Source organism: Ursus maritimus, unplaced genomic scaffold, assembly GCF_017311325.1.
Source record: "Ursus maritimus isolate PB19 unplaced genomic scaffold, ASM1731132v1 scaffold_5, whole genome shotgun sequence".
Classification (NCBI taxonomy): Eukaryota; Metazoa; Chordata; class Mammalia; order Carnivora; family Ursidae; genus Ursus; species Ursus maritimus.
Window position 1 is genome coordinate 84076102 of NW_024426663.1, and position 6177 is coordinate 84082278.

Here is a 6177-nt window from a genome sequence, read left to right on the forward strand (position 1 = left end):
AGAGAGAGAGAGAGAGAGAGAGAGAATGCAAGTGGGGTGAGGGTTAGAGGGAGATGGAGACTCTCCACTGAGCAGGGAGCCCAAAGCAGGGCTCAATCCTGGGACTCCGGGATCATGATCTGAGCCAAAGGCAGACACTTAACTGAGTGAGCCACCCAGACACCCCACCTCTTTAGTGTTTTAATGATATTGGTGTCAGAGTAATGCTTGCTTCATAGAATGAATTTGGAATATATTCTTCCTTTTTAGTTTTTGAGAATATTCGGTATAAAATATTCTTTAAATGGTTGGTAGAATTCACCTGTGAAACCTGGACTTTTGTTGGTTGTGATATTTTTACTTACTGATTCAATTTAATTATTGCTAATTGGACTATTCAAAACACAATGTTCAAAGGTTATTTGTTTATAGGGATGTATCTATTTCTTCTGGCTTGTCCAATTTGTAGGTATATTTTTTCAATTTCTCCTATGATAGTTTTTATTTCTGTGGTTTCAGTTGTTATTTCTCCTCATCCATTTCATTTTTTTCAAGTTTTTATTAATTCCAGTTACTTACCGTATGGTATACTGTTAGATTCAGGTGTAGAATCTAATGATTTATTACTTACATACAGCACCCAGTGCTCATCACAGCAAGTGCTTTCCTTAGTACCCATCACCTATTTAACCCAACACTCACCTCCCCTCCAGTTAACCTGTTTGTTCAGTATAGTTATGAGCCTGATTCCTGATTTGTATTTCTCCCCTCCCCCATTATATTCATCTGTTTTCTTGTTAATTACCAAATATGAGTGAAATCATATGGTATTTATCTTTTTTTGACTGACTCATTTCACTTAGCATAATACTATCTAGCTCCAACTACATCATGACAAATGCCAAGATGTTGTTCTTTTTTTATGACTAAATACTATACCTAGTATGCGATCTCTTCTGGAGCATATTCCATGTGCACTAGAAATGAATGTGTATTCTGCTGCTTTAGGATGAAATGTTCTGAATATGTCTGTTAATTCTATCCACTCTAGTGCATCATCAAATCCCATCGTTTCCTTGTTAATATTCTGCTTAGATGACCTGTCCATTGCTGTAAGTGACGTGTTAAGTCCCCTACAATTACTGCATTATTATCGATGAGTTCTTTTATGTTTGTTCTTAATTTTTTATATATGTCATGTTCCTAAGTTTGGTGTGTAAATATTTACAATTCTTAGATATTCTTGTATATAGACCCCCTTTATTATGATGCAGTGCCTTTCTTCATGTTTTGTTACAGTCTTTCATTTAAAATCTAGTGTGTTGTATTTTTCTTTCTGATAAAAATATTGCTTCTCAGGCTTTCTCTTTTGATGTCCATTTGCATTTAAAGTTTTTCTCCATCCCCTCACTTTCGATTCACAGGTGTCTTTAGGTCTAAAATGAGTCTTTCAGGGGCGCCTGGGTGGCACAGTCATTAAGCATCTGCCTTCAGCTCAGGGCGTGATCCTGGTTTTGTGGTATCGAGCCCCACATCAGGCTCCTCCACTATGAGCCTGCTTCTTCCTCTCCCACTTCCCCTGCTTGTGTTCCCTCTCTCGCTGGCTGTCTCTATCTCTGACAAATAAATAAATAAAATCTTAAAAATAAAATAAAATAAAATAAGTCTTTCATAAACCATCTATAGAAGGGTCTTGTTTTTTTTTTCTTTTTTTGTGTGTTTAATCCATTCTAATACCATATGTATTTTGATTGAAGTTTTTAGTCCATTTACATTCAGAAAATTATTGATGATATGCATTTAGTGTCATTTTATTTATTGCTTTGTCATTGTTTCTGGAGTTTTTCTTTGTTCCTTTCTAGTCTTTGTCACTTTTGATCTTTATCTTTTCCACTCAACTACCCTTTAATATTTCTTGCAGGGCCGTCTTAGTGGTCACAAACTCCTTTAGTTTTTGTTGTCTGGGAGTCTCTTTATCTCTCCTTCTATTCTGAATGAGACCCTTACTGGATAGAGTATCCCTAGTTGCAAGTTTTTCAGTCATCACTTTGAATATACCATGCCACTGTCTTCAGGCCTGTCAAATTTCTGTGGAGGGGTCTGTTGCTAACCTTATTGTACTTACCCTGAAATTTAGGGAATTGGCTTTGCTTTCTGCTTTTAGAATTTTTTTTCTTCATGACTGTATTTGGCAAATTTATTTACAATATATATTGATATTGATCTGCTTTTGTTGATTATCATGGGAGTTCTCTGTGCCCCCTTGATTTGGTTTTCTATTTCCTTTTCCATATTAGTGATGTTTTCATCTATTATTTCCTCATGTAAGCCTTCTGCTCCCCCTTGCTCTCTTCTTTTTTTTTTAGATTTTATTTATTTATTTGACAGAGATCGAGACAGCCAGAGAGATAAGGAACAGAAGCAGGGGGAGTGGGAGAGGAAGAAGCAGACTCATAGTGGAGGAGCCTGNNNTGTGGGTCTCGATCCCATAATGCCGGGATCACACCCTGAGCCAAAGGCAGCGCTTAACCGCTGTGCCACACACGCCCCCCTCAAGAACTGTTAGAATACAAACTCATGTCCTGACAAGAATAACTAACATTTACTATGATATGAATGTTATTACATTTGATTGAGTCCTGAGTTCCCTAAGACTACTTCTGTGATTGGAGATTTTTCTTTCCTTCCTTTGTTCAGCTTCACTATTTTCCATAATACTGTCTCCTCTATCACTAATTCATTCCTCTGCATCATCCATCCTTATGTGCATTATATCCAGTCTGTTTCAAGTCTTGGTTATTGCCTTTTTCATTTCATCCTGATTGGTTTTAAGCTCTTTATCTCTATGGTAAGAGTATCCTTGATGTCTCCAATGCTTTCTCAGGCTCAGCTTGTATGCTTATGATTATTGCTTTAAATTCTTGATCAGGGATATTACTACAGGGAGATTAATGTTTTCTTTTTTACATTTGGAAGGCATTCCTCCTTTTGGCATTGTGTATAGGTCTCCGTCTTCTTTTTTGTTTTAAGAGAAACTGTTACGTTTCCTGCTTCAGAGAGTAATGGCTTTATAAAGAAGAGTCATATACTGTCCAGCACCTGGTGCTTCAGTGTCTGTGGTGTGTGCAGGATGTACTCTGCTGCTGTGTTTTGGCTGCTCTATCCTTCAGGTTTTCTGCAGAGTTTCTACTTTCCTGCAGTGGGCAGTGCTTCGGCATTGTCCAGAGTGTGGTGAGTTTTAACTAGGTGTGCTCTGGTCTGCTTGTTAAAAGAAACCTGATGTTATTTAAACTAGAACTGAAGCTTTGCAGTATGCAATGATCAGTAGTTGTGGTATGTGCTGGATTTGTGCTAATGTTCTGGGGAGGGACACACTGCACTGGTTCTTAGGTACATTTGTCCAAGAAAAGGAGTACAAGCAAAGGGCAAAGGAGAGGGGTTTATGGTAAGCAGATAAGGCAGCCAGTGTTGCCCTGTACTCTTTATTGAAGGTGGTTTACGCTGAAGGTCAGGGGAGGGAAAAGGTGCCAGCCAGGTATGCCCTCCCAGAAGACCAAATAATTCCCCCTCATGTGTGCTAGACATTTTTTTTTATTATGATTATTGCTATTTTCACCTTGTCGATAGCTGGGTTGCTTCCTTACTGATAGAAGCACAGTGCACTTTGTACTATATCCCAACCAGGCCAACTTGAGTTTTCAAACTTCAAACATCAAGGAATTGGTGTGTCAGTAACCTACACTGATCTTCTGAGGGAGTGTAGCAGCACTGAGACTGATGCAGGTTTGAAGGAGAAGGGTATTTGCACCAGAGCACACAGGCTTGGGACTTGGATCAAAGCAGCCTAAAGAACAGTGTCCAAGTGAGCCACCCTCAGCAGGTGACTCTGTACATATGCTGATGGACGTGGGAGTGAAATCATGCCTACTAGCTCTTTTGTCCCTGGAGAGGCAATACCACCTCTCACAGATTCACTCCAATAAGAGGGACCAGTCTCCCCCAGTATGTCTTAGGTGGTCCTCTGGTCATGCTGTCTGCCCCTGAGTGACCTATCTCTCTTCTCTCCAGGAGTAAGGCCGGGCCCCTGGGGCCCTATCCCAGCTGATCCATAGACAAATAAAACACTGGTCTTTGAGTTCCCCTCATTGAAAACTCTCATGGAAATCAGCCCCTATCACTTTCCCAGTAAAGGCTTTGGGGAAGTGTTCTCCTTCTCCAATCTGCTGTGCACTCCTCTCTTCCTCTCTCCCTTGCTTTACTCTCTGATCAGGGATCCCTCCCTTCCACAGCACCAGTGATCCATTTCTCTCCCAAACCATGTCTCCTCAATTCCTTTATTTCTGCTTTGTGGCCTCTCCATCCCCCCCCCCGTTGTGTATTTTGTTCTGTCAGTCTTCAGATTGATTAGTTGCATGTCCAGAATGATTTGATATTTATTTAGCTGTGTTCAAGGGACTGGGGAAGACTTATTTTATCCTATTACGCTGCCACCTTTGCTCCTTATCCTTAAGAAATTACCTTTTTAAATAACCATCCTAAGTATTTTACTTTGTTGGTTCACAATTCACTTAAGATATTTTTTCACACTGTGTATTAAGTGCAAATAACTTCAGAAAAAAAGTTCATTATTGTTAAAAATTTTTGGACCTAAATTTAGAGGTTGATTTATCGTCAAGAGAAATAAGTCGGCTTTAGTGACTTTCACTTGCACAAGTCATTCAAAGGCCATATCTTCACTGTGTATTGTATTTTTTCTTTAGATAAAAACCCAGGACTGTACATATCAGGCTACTAAAATTATAGCTTTGTCCCATGAAAGTTTGAAATCATTTCCATCTGTGACTAACCCTCAGGTAAGTGTTGATTATGTTTAGAACCCAATCTTTACTCAAAATCTGGCATCTGGATTCCATCATTTCTTTTCTTTTTTCTCTGAGGATTGACATTCAATGATTAATTTCTAGAACACTCTGCCTGGGCTAAGTCTTTTCACAAAAAAGGTTTTATTCTGTTTATTTTATTTAATATATTTTAATTCCTGTATAGTAGACATACACTTTTATATTAATTTCAGGTAAACAATATATTAATTTCAGGTAATTCAGCAATTGCATACATTAACCAGGTCCCACGCTGACAAGCATGATGAAGGTATTTTAAAGAACAGAGAGAAGCAGGAGGCAAGGTGGCAGAGGAGTAGCGGACCCCATTTCAACTGCTTCCCTGAATTTAGCTGGATATTATGAAACCCATTGAACACACACAAAATCAGCCTGAGATGTAAGAATATATATCTGGATCCCTTCAAGCAGAAAAGTGACAGCTTTTATTGCAAGGTAGAACATGCAGAGTCATGAATCTGCTGGAAGATATAGGAAGATAAACAGAAGGGGGAGGGAGCCTCCATAAGCTGACTCCTGGAAAGTGATATAACACCAGAGTGCAAAATTGGAACCCTTAGAAATCTGCTCTAGTGAGAGACATCCCTCTCTGCACAGGGCTCTGGAAATGAAAAGGCAGAATTCTAGGTAAAGCATTGTTGTCTCCGGATACAAAGAACCACAGAGCAAAAGGGGATTCCTGAACTGACAGAGTGCCCAAGTAGTGGAGCCAGGAAGCAGGTTATGGTCAGCAAGCCCAGGAAGCGACACTTAGCTCAATTTGCTATAAATCCTGAGAGGGGCCAGTGGATAATCACTCTTTTCTTGAGCAGTCTGAAAAAATCTGGAACCCATGTCTGTAACTGGGCAAAATCTTGCAGGGTGGTAGCAAAGCAAAAAGGACATTAGAACAGCACCCAGACATGATCCAGAAGCTTCTGGTGAGTGCATGAGTCCATGGCCACTTGCAGTTTTAGAATTACAAAGGGCAGCAGCACTCCTGGACCCCTGGGACTACCTCTGAAAGAGTTTCTATGGGCATCTACCATGGGAGGCTGCAGTTTTTGGCAGCACATGAATAAGTAGAGACCGTTTATCCTGGAGGGTTTATTAAAGAGGGCAGATGGTGAATTGTCTGGCTCAGAGCCACAGGTTTTGGTCTGGTCATTTTTGCTCTGATCCTCTGAAGAGGCATGGAAAGACTCCAGGGAACAAAAGCCACACAGAAGACAGCTTTCTACTGAGCCAATCCCACTGACAGGGGTTGGGGCAATTCTGCACAGACAGAATTACCTGAGAAACAGCACAGCAGGGCCCT